The sequence below is a fragment of the Pinus tabuliformis genome, chromosome Q (genome assembly GCF_031772625.1).
Source record: "Pinus tabuliformis cultivar Carrire ecotype Pingquan chromosome Q, CPIR1, whole genome shotgun sequence".
In the NCBI taxonomy this organism is placed as follows: Eukaryota; Viridiplantae; Streptophyta; class Pinopsida; order Pinales; family Pinaceae; genus Pinus; species Pinus tabuliformis.
In genome coordinates this window covers 663,639,479-663,657,887 of record NC_142296.1, presented here as the reverse complement: position 1 = coordinate 663,657,887, position 18,409 = coordinate 663,639,479, and the positions used below count along the sequence as shown (strand labels likewise).

The 18,409-nt window shown below is 35.8% G+C and overlaps 1 pseudogene; it reads right to left on the bottom strand.

Annotated features, from left to right (window-relative positions):
* Positions 1–18,195, bottom strand: part of LOC149221291 (uncharacterized) — a 32,069-nt pseudogene extending 13,874 nt beyond the window's left edge.
* Between the last annotated feature and the right edge of the window lie 214 nt (positions 18,196–18,409).

The following is an 18,409-nucleotide window of genomic DNA, read 5'->3' as shown; positions in this document are numbered from 1 at the left end:
TACTCTCTTTTTATTCAAATGTGTCATTGCACAATTTTGTTTTCCATGGGCTGTAGTCATGAACCATGGACAACATTTTTGCAATCACTTGATGTCTGAGCTGAGTGCTATGTTGGTACTTTCCCATGAGAGTTGCACTCCCTACTATCCTCAAGCAAATGGGAAAGTTGAGGAAATCAATAAAGTTCTCAAATCAATGCTTCAGTATATGATAGGGGTCCAAAAATCAGACTGACACCTTATTATTTATGCAACATTGTGGGTATGTCAAACCACCATTAAGAGTGATACCAGGTCACAACATTCCAATTGATTTATGGTTTGGAACAAATCCTTCCAATTTAATGTGAAATTTGTCTCTCAAACTTTCTATCGAACTCCTCCCTACCACCTCCATGAAAGAGGAATGTCTCTTGCAACTGACATGGTTACGTGAAACCTGATGTGATGTTGCAATGGCTAATGAAACCCATAAGAAACGTATCAAGGCATAATATGAAAAAAAATGTCAATCCTCGTGTCTTCTCAAAAGGAAACCTTGTATTGTTATACGACCAAGAGTCAGATAAATTAGAATCGGGCAAGTTTGAACCAATGTAGCCAGGTCCATACATTGTCAAACATGTTCTTGCTAAAGTGGCCTATGAGCTAGTTAAGTTTTATGCAGTTCCCTTAGAGCAACCCAGAAATGGGGTTTTCCTTGAGAAATACTATGCTTAGAGTTTTTTGCGTAGTGCATTGTGTACATGTTATATATAGGTGTGATTGACTGTATTTGCGGTGTGTTCCCTTCAAAGTTTCATACGGTTTCTATTAATATTCTTTACATTTGGTTTGCAGAGGTCGACATCCCTAGAACCATATGTTGGTTATGATAATGGTGCTATTCGTAGTACTTGGAACCTCTCTTATGTAACTTGGGATATATATGATCTGAATGGTGATTTAGTCAGTTTACAAGTGATTTGTATCAGTCACTCTATAAATAACAATGTTGAGTATAAAATAGTGATCGAACTATTGTCTGATGTTATTTCCCATGGTATCCACCATATAGTTATCATAATCGACTCATAGCTTGTAGTATGACAATTGAATAATGTTTATTTGGTTAGAAGTCCAACTATGCTTCACATGTTCATGAAGGTTCACCTTCTAGAAAGATATTTATTTCATCTGGTATCAACATAATTCTAGAAATCTAAATACATTGATGAATGCATTGGCTAATCATGTTTTAGATAGACATCTATGACACATGTACATAAAACTAAATACACATCACATACATTGAAAGAGATAAGACAACCATACGAAACATTGAAGATAGTTATATATATATATATATATATATATATATATATATATATCAAAGTTTGGTTTTACAAAATTTGTGCCCGAGACACATGTGGCCACATGCCCTAAAATATGCATGCAGTTAAAATATGGCTATAAGCCTCATAGTCAAATAATCATAGTTCTCATGGTAGCATGCCATTACGTGAGCCATCTTGCACACTAGTCGAATGAAATGGCGAGGCACAATAATAGTATATCGCCAGAGTCTCATAGGAATCTTGTCATCCATATTTTGAACCATACCATGGGTCAAACCCACCATGTGACACCCAACCTTTGCAAGGGTCTCAACCACATTGAGATCCTATAGTACCTCTTGTCTTGCTGCAACACATGTAATACTAGTGGTTTATGTTGTGGTTCTCCTACATGATGAATATAAGAAGAGCCCACAGGTTGAACGGATCCAATATCTGCATGTGTACAAATCAATATTTTAGTATTAGATACATAAAAAAATCACAATAAAATTGTATAACATAAAAATAAAAACAAAAAAGTCAAAATGTTTTACGTATGGCGCTCCATCTCTCACCATCAGGAAGCATGAGCTCCAGTTCTCTATAAAAATCCATCCCTACATATGGATTATTCTATCATAATGAGTTTCATGCGCAACCATATGAAGAAGATAGGTATGAAGCTCATCGGTGATGGACCTACATGTCTGGACATAAGATCCACCGATCTCCTCATCCATAGGAATTGCAAATCTATGGGCTCAAGAAAGATATGTTGTGGCTTGAGCAATGGAATCCTTTCTAGGGTAAAAGAATACAAGATTGAACCATAGCCAAATCTTCTAACAATCCATATTTTACATTAGAAAACTTCTCCTTTATGTTTACCAACACCCCCTCACTCTAGTTGAATACTTTCGGATCTAGACATTCTAGAGCATACTAGATATGGGATCTGTTCACCACATGTAGATTTCACTATTGACCAATCTATTCATGATAAACATGATCGTTCTTAAAGGAAAATGGACCACATCCTTGATGCAAAATTTTCCATCCATAGTTGATTTGGATCTTGGTCTACAATGTGCATTGATGTAATCTTTGACTGTATCTCCACTACTCCTTCAACCAAATAAAGTGATGGGGGCACCTCGCCTTGAGAAACCAGGTAATAAATATATATCTTCTACTTGTATTTCCAACATATGTTCACCAAGTCCGAATGCCTATGCTCTAACATCCCATGCAGAGACAAGATACCTCAATAATTCCATTTGTTTCCTCATACCAGGAAGCCATAAGCATTTTAAGAGTCCAAAATCTTTGAAAGCTTGGATTGTGGCAGGATCATTATTTGCAGTCAAATATTGTTCCTCATGTTCTCTTTCCATCCATATCAAGGTCATTTTGTTCCAATAAACACCTAACATCACAAGAAGGATCATTAGGACAAGTTTCATGAAAAAAAACTTGAGAAATTTTGACGCAAATAAGCAAAACAAGATTGGGAATTGCACTCAACGCACCCTCCTAAGGGCAAACAATGTGTTGCAACGCTCTCCTTAGTATAATTTTCTCATGTTCAGTGCACCTTTCAACCTTCTTGTGGTGCGTTGGATGTAGGGTGATGAATTAGAGCCCTAAGGTCGTAAAAAATTTGAAAAATGTCTATGAAATCACAAAATGAAGCCATGAAAGGAAATAGAAAGGTTATAGCTCCTACATGAAAGTGACACCGCTTGAAGTGATCCACTAGATTGGTCACAATTAGCTGGTAAAGATTGCGGGAAAACAGTCAGAAATTACTCTCCAAGAGGTAAAATGTGAAATGATAAAAATGAGTTACCTTTTGCATATTTTATGGTCATTTTAATCATTATTTTATTATTTTTTTAATATTTTGAGCTAAATGTGATCCACTTTTATCATGAAACATGTATTTTTATTCTTTTGATGGTGTTTTGAGTAGGTTGACATTTTTCTAACGGATTTGGCAATGTTTGAATTGAAATGGATCATTTTTACTAGAGAGGATACTTTTATCACTTTTTTGGGCTCTATAAACCTATGAAAAAGGAACCCCCTCCAGTCTTCTTTTAGCGCTTTTCAAACTCCCAAAATATGAAAAGATTGTTGAGCACTCATCTTTTCGAACTCGTTAAAGTAAATGAAAAGACATCTAATCATTATAATTTTAACCATTTTCTGGACTGAGATAGACTAATTACGAAAAAGGAATACCTTATTTCAGCATGACTAAGAGGTTCTTCTGAGTATTCGTTTTTGCCTTTTCTGTCTCAAGAGATTATTTATGGAAAGGAATCTTTGGAGTTTTCTTTTTCACGTTTTTTTAAAACTCTCTAACATGAAAAAGGACTTGAGTTAGACCTTCGTTGGGCTTATAAAAACATCAAACAATGATGGAATTGTCAAACATGATGAGGAATAACCACTCTTTCTCGGGTTCGCTAAAGATACTTAGAGGTATTCATCTAAAGGATTAAATTATAGATCAAGCATATGCTATCCTCGTCAATCTTGTTAAAAACTAAAGAGGTATTGATGATAAATGGTTGGAGAAATTGGGAACATGGGGTACTCCACATATTAATGTCCATGAGTCACTCTTGAACATGAAAATATTCCACTTCATCTATGTGGTTGTGAGGTTGGGAAATATTCTTTTATTTTGGTTCATCATACCATATAAAAGACTCTACTTTCAGTTTTGGGTAAATGTTTCCAACTCACTTAAGTGTCAATGACATGTTTAAGAGAAGTCATTCAGTTGATATCTGTGATGATACTATTAAGCCTTCATTCCATGTTTGTTGTTCCTAAAACAGTTTCACATCAACATCATTCTGTCTCAAATCATGATAATGATTTCATGTCGTTTATGAAGGATACATCAAGTCCCACCCATGATAGGTTGCTTCTTGTTGACATCAACTCATTAACTAGGAAGTTGACTTAGAAATTGTTCCTTTAGAACATTGAGATTTGTATACATCAATAGAAATTTTCCTCACTCTTAGTAACAAGTTTTTATCATTTCCCATCGATTCATATATTTTTGGTATTGTTCGACTTCAACTCATTCATTCACACCATATGGATTTTATTATTGTACCTTGACATCCATTAACATCATCGGTGGTTTATCTCGCATTTGTTAATGGCTTACATTATTGGACAGTAACGGATGGTGTCTACCATGTTTGACTCCAACTCCTTTATTGGCATGGTTAGACTCGTGCATTGGGCAATTAAGTGGATGAGATAAGAGATCCCAGATCTAGGTCCATCCATCTAGGCCCTGATTTTAGGATTAATGCAAGATTACGAAGCATGATGGCTATGATCGTAGAGAAAATCATCCAAGCATGGATCCATACTTTATCATTTGTGGACATGACCTCTTGATCATTGTACATGAAATGTTAGCTTATGTTTTGAGCATGGGTATTCCTCCCTTAGAAAATATATCATGATGAAAATGTATTGTAACAAATGATGATCTCGACTAGTTATTCTTGCTCCAAACTTATCACAAGCTAAAGCACTTCAGTCATCAGCCACTTTGCACTTTAGGGGGCAATCTGTTATAGGCAATCTTTTCATACCTAGTCAATAGGCCTACAAACTGGATCAATTAATATCCATGAACACCTTGTCATCATCCCTACACAAATCCCTAAGCATGAATCTCCCAAACCCCTGAGTTTCTAGGTTTGGCTACTTCATTTCAGTGCTTTTAAGCCCCAGTGCACTATGTCCCTTTAGGGACATGTGTTGAATAGCAAGTTTCCTAGTTATGCACCAATGTTGATCAATATTGGGTTCTCCCTTATTGGGGGTGCATTGATTCAAGAAATTCGGGAAAAATAAAAATAATCTCAAATATTCCTCTTCCAGAAGCTTACAAGAGTTGTTACAACCATTTACCATGGATGATAACTTCGAATCCTATCTGACCTTACCTTGGAGATTTCATCTCTTATCCCTTGATTTCATCCTCCCATATTAAGTGGATCTGAATCCTAGATTGGTAAATGGCTAAGAATTCATAAACTACCATCCCTCTCCTATAAACTTACAACCATCTACAACCTCAGGGTTGGATTTTGGAGACTAATCATATCCTCATATTGTTTCTTTGAACCTAAGAGAGTTATCATCTTCATGCATTAAGGTGACATTGAGGTGTGCTTTGTGATAAAGAATGAAAAGTTAAGTTGGGGATACCTCTACAAGATCAACTTCTATTTTTGGTTATAAAATCTCTCCTTTTCATATTAATACAAAGAGTATACCATTTTCCTATATATAGTCATATATTTCAATGATACGTTGATCCATTAAATATAGTGATTGGATAATGATGTCATAGATCTTTGGCTTATGTTGATTTTATACGCATGTTCTAATTATAGAAATCAAAGCTACGATTGGAGCTTACAAGTCGAGAGGAGAGAGGAGCTTGCGACAGATCACAAGCATATTTCCATTCTCCAATTCCTCGAAGTGGAACTTTATATTATTTTCTTTCTATTGTTCTAGACCAAGCCACTAGGTCTAGGGAAGATACTTCTGTCCATAGTTGTAAATTCTGCAAAACAAGGGAGATTGTCTGGAGGATATGGAATTATACCTCATACAGAAACCAACTCGGAGATGCGCATCCAACTCGGAGGAGAAACTCACAACACAAATGCACTATTATTAGAAACCGTGCAACAATTATCAATAGAGATAACAAACTTAAGGGCTGGTAATGAAAGGATGAGATTGGAGAAGGACAGAATCATAAAAAGTCTATCAGAGAGGAAAAATAAAAGATTCAACCTAAATCTTAGTAAAAAATATGGAAATAGAATTGAGATGCAGCAACTAAGAGAGGAAAACCCAGAAGTCGAGGGAGGTAGAAATGACAATGAGGAGGAATCTGAGAATGCTTTGGTAGGTAGGGAAGCGAATAGGCAAACAATTGAGCTGCAGGGAGAATTCAAGAAAATTAAACCTCCAACATTGATGGGAAAATGGAGGAAACTATTGAGGCTTGGTTAGTCAATATAAAAAAATATTTCTAGATCTATGAATATGATGATAAATTGAGCACCAGATTCACAATCTACTAATTACAAAGTAAATCCACATTATGATGGGAAGAAATTAAAACAATATGAGGCATTAACAAACAAGAGGTGACTTGGGATAATTTTCAAAAGCACTTCAAAGACCAATATTTAATAGAATGGTTTTTCGATGAGAAGGAAAAAGAGTTTCATGAATTAAAATTTGGACAATAGTCCATGGATGAGTTTATAACTAAGTTTACCTCCACGTTGAGATATGTACCCTATATTTGGGAATAAAAACTAAGGTATAATGATTTATGAATATCTTAGCAGACTTCATGAAGGAAATGTTGTAGTTTTATAACCAAAATACGATGGACGAAGTTATTAGGAAATGCTCAAATCTATTATCAGCGTATGAAGTAGAAAGGGGAAAGTGGCAAAGGGTGGCCAACTAAAAAAGCCCAGAAGAATTTCCAGAATAATAAGAATATTAGACCTGTAGTAATCAAGACTACACAAAGAAAATAGTCGAATGGACCCCCAAGATGGAATTAGCCAAAGTCTAGAGTACAAAATGAGACCAGGCATGCTAAAGCACTAAGTAAACCAGAAAATTGTCAGTCTCATAAACCACCCTTGAAATGTAGTGGTTTTGGGGAGCCGCGCTATTATAAAAATTATCCTCACCATACTAAAACAAATCTAGCTGCCAATTTTCAATAAGCATCTATAGTAGGGGAGGTGACGAGGTGCATGTTGAGGATTAATGCTTCCTTAGAAGATCATCAAGCTGAATACCAAACTGTAATGGTCAAATTTGAAGGTATTATGGATAACCATTATGTCTCTAGTTTGATATACCCAGGTGCAATTCTAAGTTATGTCAGTATAAATATAGTTGAATTGTGTCATTTAAAAGTGTTAAATTTAAGAATTTTTGGTTAGTTAAACTTGCCACTGGGGCAGAAAGAAAGGCAACTACCAAGGTAGAAGATTGTCCTTTTGAAATAGGAGGGTAGTAGATTAAAGTGAATTTAAATATATTTCCTTTAGGATCCTATGATGCGCTCATAGATATGGATTGGTTAAAATGACATTGGTTCTTAGTGAATTGTAAGGACAAGACTATTAGTTTCCTCACTAATGAATATGTTAGAAAAGAGATCCAAGGTATTACGAGGATTATTAAGTTATAACCTATCATAACTAACCAGTTAACCAGATGAATTTTAAGGGCTATCAAATTTATCATGTGTAGATAGGCTACACCAATTCTAAGGATAAAATAGCTACCTTGGAAAAGATAATATTATCCAAGACTTTGTGGATGTCTTCCTAGAAGAAATTTTGAGGTTGCCTCTAAAAAGAGAAACTGAACTTACCATAGAACTTATTCTAGGACCAATCCTAGTATCCAAAGCCCCTTAACCAATGAATATATGTGAATTAATAACGCTTAATATCAAGTTGCAAGAGCTTCTTGATAAAGGGCACATTTTCCCAAGCGTGTCACATTGGGGAGCCCTAGTGTTGTCTGTGAGGAAGGAGAACGACACCCTACGGTTGTGCATCCATTATGAGAAATTGAATAAAATAAATATAAAAAACAAGTACATGTTGCTAAGAATTAAGGATTTGTTTGACCAGGTCAAGGGTGCTACTCTATTCTCTAAAATTGACCTACCGTAATAATATCACCAAATTAGGATAAAATATCAAGACATATGTAAGACAACATTTAGGATGCACTATGGTCATTATGAATTTGTTGTACTGCTATTGAAGCTTACTAATTATCCAAAAAAAATCATGAGCCTAATGAATGGTATTTTCCACCCTTATCTAGACAAATTTGTGCTAATTTTATTGATGATATTGTCATATATTCAAAGAAATTGGAAGAACATAAGGAACATTTTCAAATAGTGCTGCAAAGTTTAAGAGAAGATCAAATTTATGCTAAATTCAATAAATGTGATTTTTATAAGGATCAAATTCAATATTTGGGACATGTAATCTCATTTGATGGTATAACTGTGGATCGTGAGAAAAGTAAAACCATCATGGAATGGCATGTTCCCAAAAATGTGGCAGACATTATATATTCTATGGGATTGTTGGGGTATTATCGTCATTTTATAAAAGGGTTTTTAGTACTTTCTTACCTTATGACCTCATTACAGAAAAAAGGAAGAGTATTCAAGTGAACAATGGAGTGTCAATACAGTTTTGAATAACTGAAGTGCTTATTAACAACAACCCCTATGTTGAAAATTACAGACCCAAAAAAGGAATTCATTGTTTGTGCATATTCTTGTAACGAAGGCATTGGCGGTGTTTTAATGTAGGAGGATAAGGTAATAGCCTACAAATATTGTAAGCTGAAATAACATTAGAATATACATTATGCTTATGATTTAGCACTAACGAGGGCTATTCCTAATCAGTTAACAATCAAACATTTTTTTTGGATGAGTTTCAATGAAACCCTTACATTTCCCATCCTAGATATGAGAAACTATTTTCTACAATTAAGAAATATTATTTCTAGTCGGGTATGATGAAGGATATTTCTAATTATCTAACCAAATGTTTGGAGTGCCAACAAGTTAAGATTGAACACGAACACCTTGTTCGTTTGCTTCATCCACTCCCTATTCTTGAGTGGAAATGGGAGATGATTAATTTAGGTTTGATTACCAATTTTCCTAGGTATAGAAATAAAAATTACTCCATCATGGTAGTGGTGGATAGGTTGAGTAAAACAACCCATTTTATTCATGTTAAATCTACTTACAAAACTTTGCAAATTGTAGATATGTTTTTGAAGGAGATATTTTGGTTACATGGTATGCGGAAAGTGGTGATTTTTGATAGGGAGAAGTTCACCTCTATGTTTTGGAAAGCCCTCTTTACTAGATTGGGTACACATATTCAGTTCAAAACTGCATATCAACCAAAAATAGATGGACAAACTAAACGAGTGAATCGAGTTATAGAAGTTATGATAAGAATTTATGTAATGCAACAACCAACCAAGTGGGAGGAATATCTTCATTTGGTTGAATTCACATATAACAATAGTTATCGCGAATCATTGAAAATGAATCCTTATGAGGTAATGTATGGTAAGAGGTGTTGAACACCTACAAACTAGAAAAACCCAGAAGATAAATTAATCCTAGGGCCTGATGTGTTAGTGGAGACAGAGGAGACAATGAAAAAAGTTCGACAAAATTAAAGGATGTTCAAGATTGAAAAAAAAATATGAAGATAACGAAATGACTTATAAAGGATTTTAGGTAGGAGAACATGTTTATGTATGAATTAAACCCAAGAAGGTGGGGCAGTTGTGCCAAATTGGAACTTTGATTAATCCAGGTGGCTCTAGAAATGATCATAATTTAGAAATAGCTCAAAAATCTAAGTCCTCGAATTGAAGTGAAACTAGGACCAGATTGTAGTTCCTATTTCCCTAATTCCAATGGTGCTAACATCACTCAAATCTCAGTTCATATGTTCAAGTTATAAATGGTCAAAGTTCTGGTAAAACTTGGCAAAGTGGAAGTCACTAACGAGGAAACAATTTCATAGAGTCTTGATGCATGGAATCCAGCCACTAGAACGGCGGAATTTGTGGCCCCTTTAATTTTGTAATAACCCTTAATTTTCGACATACGATTTTTAACTACATGGTTAATATATATATATATATATATATATATATATATATATATATATATATATATATAGGATGGGGGCAGGCTACCACCCCTGCCATCCCCCAATGGTCCTTGACGAATGGAAAAATAAAATATATATTTAAATGGGGTGGGCGAACCACCCCGAGCTGACATGCCCAACCCCCAACCAAATCCCATGTCAAACGAAATGATGACCGCGTTATATTCAAACCACCAAGTTATAAAAAACAATGCCATGTATTATTAAACGATTATACACCAAGGTTAGAGCGAGCAAGTTTTGAACCCAACCTGTTCCCACAATAATTGTTAAAGCCACCAACGGGTCAATGGCCCATACCTTGGCCAATCCATCATGGGGATGGACCTATGGAACTGCGAGTGGATCATTATGCAGAAGGAACCATGAGCTAGGCACAAATTTCTATTCTAGGGGAATATTCCATAGAATATTCTCTAATTTAGTGTGGAATCTAAAAGATTCCGTCGATTGTGATTTTTCAAAGTGGCGGAAACATGCCAAATTTATACTCAAAAGAACCAAAATTTCATAGGGAAGACAATGGTGTGGTTTGTTTACCCATCTAAGCTATACAAAATCAGGTAGCCAACAACAAGGAATATTTGTAGAATCTTGTGGAATCTAAAAGATTCCCTTGGAAGCTGATTTTTGACAGACAGAGAATGATTCTGACTTTATAGTCATTTTCCACAAAATTTTGTAAGGAGGGCAGTGGTGTGCTTAGAATTTCCTTCTCAGCGACTGATTTTTTGGCCATCTCTAGGAAGGAATATTTTATGGAATCTTTAAAATTCTGAAGGGTCCAAAATTTGACAATGTTAGAAAGGGGCAAGGTTTATAGTCGTTTGACACAATTTCTTGCCATGAATTCGGTGGTGCAGTCCATTTCATCAGCTGCACTTTTAATTTTCCAGCCACCCCTAAAAGTCGAGGTAAATGATGGAGTGATGCCATGTGTTTCTTCTAATTTGGTGAAATGATGCTCTTTTTTTCAACATCCTTGATTATCATTATATTGAGGGATACTTGTATGCCATGTCATGTGATAATTTATTATCTTGTCATGTTGAAGGAGGTCCCATATAAGTGAGAGTTACTATAGTAAGAACGTCTTGTTGAGAGACTCCAGTGTGGTTGAGGAAATTTATCCTTGTCATGATAAAGAATGTACTATGTACTCATAATAATCTTGCAACATTTAATGAAGTGGCCCCCCCACTCTTGACAATGGGCCAGGAGACATAACCCACACTAGGTGAAATCATTTATCAATGAGTTTGTCTTCTTGATTTGATGGTTTTCGTTATGTTTCATCTTGTTTACGGTATGCATATGTAGCTTTTAATACTCTTTCATATGAAATTTTGCTAACATCATAGAAGTAAAAGTTCTTGGTTAATTCCAATAGCTGAAGAGATCTTGATCAAGTTTTGTATGGGAGTGGTCTTCTCGTTGATTTTAATTGTGAGTGTGAATGATTGAAAGTGCAATAAGAAGGGAAATGGAGAACAACAAAGATCTCTATGAGGACCTCCTCAAGATGGCATGCATGGTGGACATAATGTATGCAAATTATGAGGAGAGGATGACAAGAGAGGAAATGGAGAAAGAAATAAAATAGGATGATGCTCCATCTACCCCCTCGAGTAAACATTCATCTTCTTCATTCTCTTCTCATCATTCAAATGAGGATATCAATCATAGCCTTCAAGCAGAGAATGCCTAATTGATGAGACTTATACAATAAGAGAAAAAGGAGAAGCAGAGAGTGCAAATCTAGTTACCAGCCATGGAAGAGGCCTTGGAAAAATTGAAGTGCAATAAAGGCTTAGTGAAGCCATCATCACCTATTTCAGAATCGACAGCTGAGGTAGACAATGTTGATCGTTCTTTAGTTTCATTTTCACATGATACTATTTCTGTTGGAAATATGGAGGTACCCATTTAAGGAACTGGCATGACACTCCTTACCAAGATGGGGTATAAAGGAGAAGGACTTAGTGTTAATGGCAAAGGAATGACTCAACCATTGGAGGTGGTACAAAGACCTCAATTTACAAGTTTGGGATACATTGAAGGAGAGTGATCAAAGGTAGTAGAAGCTTCCAAGATATTTTCAAAGCCATTGAAGAAAGAGCATGATTGTGAGACATCCCAATCCTCCCATGATAGTACACATTCCATAGGAAAGGCTAAGGAAAAATGTCATCGCCAAGATTGCACCAGGGACAACCAAAATAGGTATAAAGAGTATTAGTATTCTAGAGTTCATTTTGATTACAAGCATACTATTAATGTTGAGAAGAAATCATGGCATAGAAAACTATGTAGTTTTCGTGGTTTACATAACCATGTGGTTGTTGAGTGCTCAAAAAGAATGGTAGTAAGAAAGAGGATGAGGCGTGAAAGGCCTTCTCCACATCAGGGAAGGAAGAAAGTTAAGCAGGTTTGGAGGAAGAAGATATTTTGAAGTCATTGTAACATAGGTGTAAATCAAAGAGCCACATGTTGGAGGCTCCATCCAGAGCAATCTCATAAGGACAAAGCACCTTTGCAAGAACTAGTTGAAAACGTTGTTCAAAAAGTGAGTCGACTCCAGGATGATGGCCCATTCACTTTTATGAGTAAGAGATGGTTTTACCAAAAATGGTAGCTTGTCATGGAAACATTTTGTAAATCATGTGTTGTGATATAAATGTAAAAGTGATGATGTGTTTTCCATCACTTATTAAAGAAACGATGATGTTCTGGAATTTTATTGATATCTTGGATATTGATTTATATTATGATGCAAACTTGACCACAAAGTGTGTGTTATAAACTCTTGGCAATTATGGGTATGATTGGGTCATGATTGGTCATGTAATTGAACATGTATGAAAATATTGTAGTACAGGTTTGCAGTGGATACATGTGTCAGATCAACAGTTAAGGCTGCGAAGAACAAGGGTGAAGGAGAAGGAAGTGTGACCTTTTATGACACTTTTTGTGCATGCAATATAGTACAATAGTTGTAGATTATGTTCATGTGTTTGGAGGCACACAAGCTCCTTAGTGGGGATGCATGATCCAGGTGGCTCGAGGTATGATTAGAATCCATAAATATATCAAAAATAAAAGTACTCATATTAAAGTGAAAATAGGACCAGATCGTAGCACTTGTCACTCTGCTTCCAATGGTGTGAACAACACTCAAATCTGAGTTCGTATGCTCAAGTTATAGCTAGTCACATTTTTGGTAGAGTCTCGATGCATGAAATTCGGCCACTAGAATAGGTGGTTTGTCACGTCATTAATTTTTCTAATAGCCCTTAATTTCTGGCGGAATATTTTTAACTACATGGTTAATAAAAGATAATATATATATATATATATATATATATATATATATATATTGGTGGGGGGGGTTGCCAGCCTAGCCACCTACCAATGGTACTTGACCAATGGGGTGGGCGAGCCACCCTCGACAGACCGTCCCAACCCCCAACTGAAACCCATGTAAAACGAAATGGTGGCCACATTGTATTCAAACCACCGAGTTATAAAAAACAAAGCCACATATTATTAAATAGTTATATGCCAAGGTTGGAGTGGTCAGGCATTGAATCTAGCCCAGCCCCACAGTAATTGTTTAAGCCACAAACGGGCTGACTACCCATACCTTCGCCAATCCGTCCTCGGGAATTATAAAAAAATTCATTCACCATTCGAAATGGGACCTTGGGGGCCGACTAGTGGAACCACGAGCATATCATTGTGCAAATGATGTCAGGAGATAGACACAAATTTCAAGGTGGGTATGTTATAGGGGAATATTCCTTAAAATATTCCACAAAATATTCTTTTATGCAGTGTGGAATCTAAAAGATTCCCTACAGGGTGATTTTTTATAGTGGCACAAACATGCCAATGTTTTAGTCAAAGGAACCAACATTTCATAGGGAATGTAATGGTGTGGTCCCACTCCCCAAATGAGAAGTGGAAATTCAAGTGGACAATAACAAGGAATATTTACAGAGTCTTGTGGAGTCTAAAAGATTCCCTTGGAGGTTGATTTTTGACAGATGTAGAATAATGCCAACTTTATAGTCATTTTTCACATAATTTCATGAGGAGCACAGTGGTGTGCTCAAAATTTCCATCAGAGTAGTGGATTTTTCGCCCATCTCAAGGAAGGAATATTTGGGGGAATCTTCGATATTCCTAAGGGGCTAGAGTTTGACGGTGTTAGAAAGGGGAAAATTTTAAATTCATTTGATATGATTTTGTGCCATCAATTCAACAATGTAGTCCCTTTCATCAGCTGAGATTTACATTTTCCGGCCATCCCCAAAATTGGAGGTAAATGATGCGGTGATGCCATGTCTTTTTTCTAATTTGTTGAGATGGTGTTTTTGTTGTCAATATATTTGATTACCATTATGTTGAGGGATACTTATATTCCACTTCATGTGAGAATTTATTAGCTTGTCATGTTAAAGGAGGGCCCATATGAGTGAGAGTTCCTATAGGAAGAACATCTCATGGAGAGACATGCCACTCTGGTTGAGGGTATTTATCCTTGTAATTACAAAGAATGTACTATGTACTCATCATCATCTTGCAACATTTAATGAAGAAGCCTCCCCACTCTTGACATCGGGCTCGAAGATGTAATCCACACTAGGTGAACTCCGTTATCAATGACTTTTTGTTCATGATTTGATGGTTTTCATTATGTTTCATCTTCTTTACAGTATGCACACATGGATTTTCATAATCTTTGATATGTAATTGATATGAATTTAAACAAGAATGCAACAAATTACAGATATAACCATAAATACAGAGATGCAATAGAAATAACACTTCCTTTTATTAATATCAAATAATGAAATATGCTTACAAACAGTATGGAAACGAGACTAGCTCAACGATGGTAGCTTATCTCTAAGAAGAAATGTGGTGGCTACATGCCTCTAAACTTCCTTACAATGAAGCTCAAGGGCCTTTTTATTACTAGACAATAAGAGAAAACCCTAAACAACCAAAACCCTAACTCGAGGATATGTAACACCAAGAGTTTATGGGCCCCATTGTGGTTAGTTGGGCAACCACCTTCCCACAGTTATGACTTGGTCATGTTATCTCCATTTGATGCGCATGATACCCCGCTGGAAAAATATTTCTAAGGACTATGATGAAAAATGAATAATTACAAATCGCTAGCGGTATATTTCCAAAACAATGTCATTTAGGGCCTTAAAATGGCTCCAGAAGTTTAAGAACCGAAAAACTTCTAAAAACAGCAAACTGTGCTACAATTAAGGAAACTGGAAAACTAAAAGAAAGAATGGTGGAGGTCCAAGTGGAATTGGCAGGTGGCCACCAATATCCACCTGGATTAGAAATTCTGTTAACATCAAAGAAGTAAAATATCTTGGTTAATTCAAGTAGTTGAAGAGATCCAAATCATTAATACTATGGATCCTCCAAATTTTGGAAAGAGTGGGACCCGTAGCATACCAACTTGCATTATTAAGCCATATATGGGTTCACAATGTGTTTCGTATTTCTTTTCTAAATAAATATGTGTGTGATTCTAGGGATGTGATTAATTGACAAGATGCATAGGTAAGATAAGAAATTAACTATTTTATAAATGTATATCTCTAAATCAATCATCAAATTAAAAAAATTTGACAGCAGAATTGTGTTTGTGTGACAAGTCATAATAGATGGAGAGTTTCTGCTAGAGCCTTTTCATATTCTCCATCAGAGAAAAATAATGTTACGAAGGTGATCTATTACCCACGTTAATGTGCATTAGAGACACTTATCCCAGAAGAGGCCACTTGGGAGGATGAAGGCTTTATAAAACAAGCATATCCTAACCTATTCCAAAAGGAAAGAATGAACACCAGGGATAATATTTCACATAAGGGGGGAGAGATGTAACAACCCAACATTGTAAATATTTGTTATTATTATCAGTGATTTCTTTTTATTACATGAGACTCTAGTAATTAAGGATTGGAGGAAAGATGAGTAAACTCTAATGATAAAATTTTATTTTATTATTTTGGTTAAGAAGAAATTGTGACAAGTCTTGAAATTCCTGGGAAAATACCCTAAACAAATTCTAAAACTTCCAAATAGTTATGAAAGTTAAAACTCTCTCTCTCTCTTCCTTCCTTGGAGATAAAAAGATCTCATTAGGAAGTAGAAGGGATTCTTTGGCTCCAGAAGAAGATGAAAACACCTGGAGAAAAAAAACACCAGAACGTGATGTTGTGAAGGTATGGAAGGACACTACCTCAAGAGTATTTTCCTGAGTTGGGCTTAAGCTAGCGGAAAAATCTGATATAGATAGAGTTCTATAAGTTCTAGGTTGTGTTGAACTGTGATGCTCGTGGACTCCCCCTGAAAGAGTCCATATTGAATTAATTGTTCTGGAAGTTAAGAGCTCGGGGGAGAACTAGATGTGATTGTCGTTCTCATTGGATGGGAAGTGTGGTATTTTCCTAACTGGGTTTTCAGACAAGTTTAAATTTGACACGGATAAGTATACTTAATTTCTCTTAGGATAATGTGGATGTTGGAAAATGATGTAGAGAATTACTGTGAAAACTATAGAATAATTGGATAACTATTGTAGAAGTTAATGTGAATGTATTACAAAGAATAGGAGTTATGAGATATAATGAATATGTAAGATTGAATGCTACTATGTTAATAAATTCAAAACAAAAACAGTTTGAAACATTTATTCTTAAATATAAAATATATTATGATAACTTCTCAATCGTATGGCTTCTTCCTTATAAGGGTTCGGGTGTACAGACAGTCGAGTTTGCACACTCTGGATTCAAACGAAGTACAAGTGTAATACTCAAGGTGGCCATGAGACTGTGGACAATATTCACAAATGGAAAGAGACAACTCCCAAACCTGTATCAACAAAGTCTATTATCTTCTTTTTTTAAATTAATCGATAGCAAATAATGACTATAAAGGAATACTCGGTTTTGACCCTTGTTAAGTTCCAACTAGGAAACCCTAAGGTTTTATCTTGGCATAGTCGAGGGTTGTACAATGTGTTTTTAATAGGTTAACCCATGGCCATAGAAATAAGGTCCCAAGGAGTTATGGGCTTGTTCCCTATCGGGCACCAGAAAAATGAAATTAAAAGAAAAAATTATAGTAAACTGTGAAATTAGAGTACAACTAGAAATTTCTAATTGAACCCATTACTAGTTTGGTAGTGTAAAAATATTTGAAGCCACTCCAGTGCATGATAAAAAGAATATGTCTAACAACTATATTCAAGCATAGAAAGCATTCTAGAACCGTAAGGAAAAATGTTACTAAATTGTTAACCATATATATATATATATATATATATATATAGAGAGAGAGAGAGAGAGAGAGAGAGAGAGAGAGAGAGTTTCTTCTTATATATATATATATCTAGATATAGATATAAAGCTCAGGGATTTGATTCGGGTGATCATGCTTATGGAGAATTTGGGAAGAATGGAGCTCGTGTGCACTAGGGTTTCAATTGTTAGATATGCGAGATTAGGCTTGGCCACCACGAATAGTCCCTTGGGTGGTTCACATGGCATCTTTGGATCTGAGGCTTCAGGCCTCTAGTGGGCTCACATCCCTAGGAGGGGTTGTGTTGAGCTTCCTAATATGTGGGGGCAACTTGGATTATAGAGCTCAAGATACGAGGAATATTCAAAGGATGGAGCCCATGGCCCTACAATGACTTCCATCTATGGAAAAACCAAAGCGATCATGCCCTGTATGAAATGAAACATCATCCTTTTCGTGCCTGATGCAGAAGGCATACCAACCCTACTGGATTAGTTGAATAGGGCTTGTTGACAAGAAATCTACGAATGGGATTAGAGTTTTTGAGGATGGTGTTGGTAGCAAGATTACTTATGTACATATCCTTTGCGACATATCGGTGTTGTACCCTGGGACCCTTCTGCTGTTATAACAGAAACGCTCTCGCCACCGTGATATTGACCAGAGAGACTCCGGTGTGCCCAAAGCTCCAAATATACTTGCATCTCGACTTAGTAGTGGGATTTTGTGTCTGCATCAAATAGATCTACACATATCCTTAGATCTAGAGAAACAAACTTTAGATCATGGTTCATTGGGCTCAAATCTAATAGGTTCATAAATCAATAAGTACAATTGTGCACTGTCCCAGGAATTTTACACCAGTGTTCTCTATCTTAAGCCAAATCTAGATAATATGCATAGAGTTTACATAGTTGG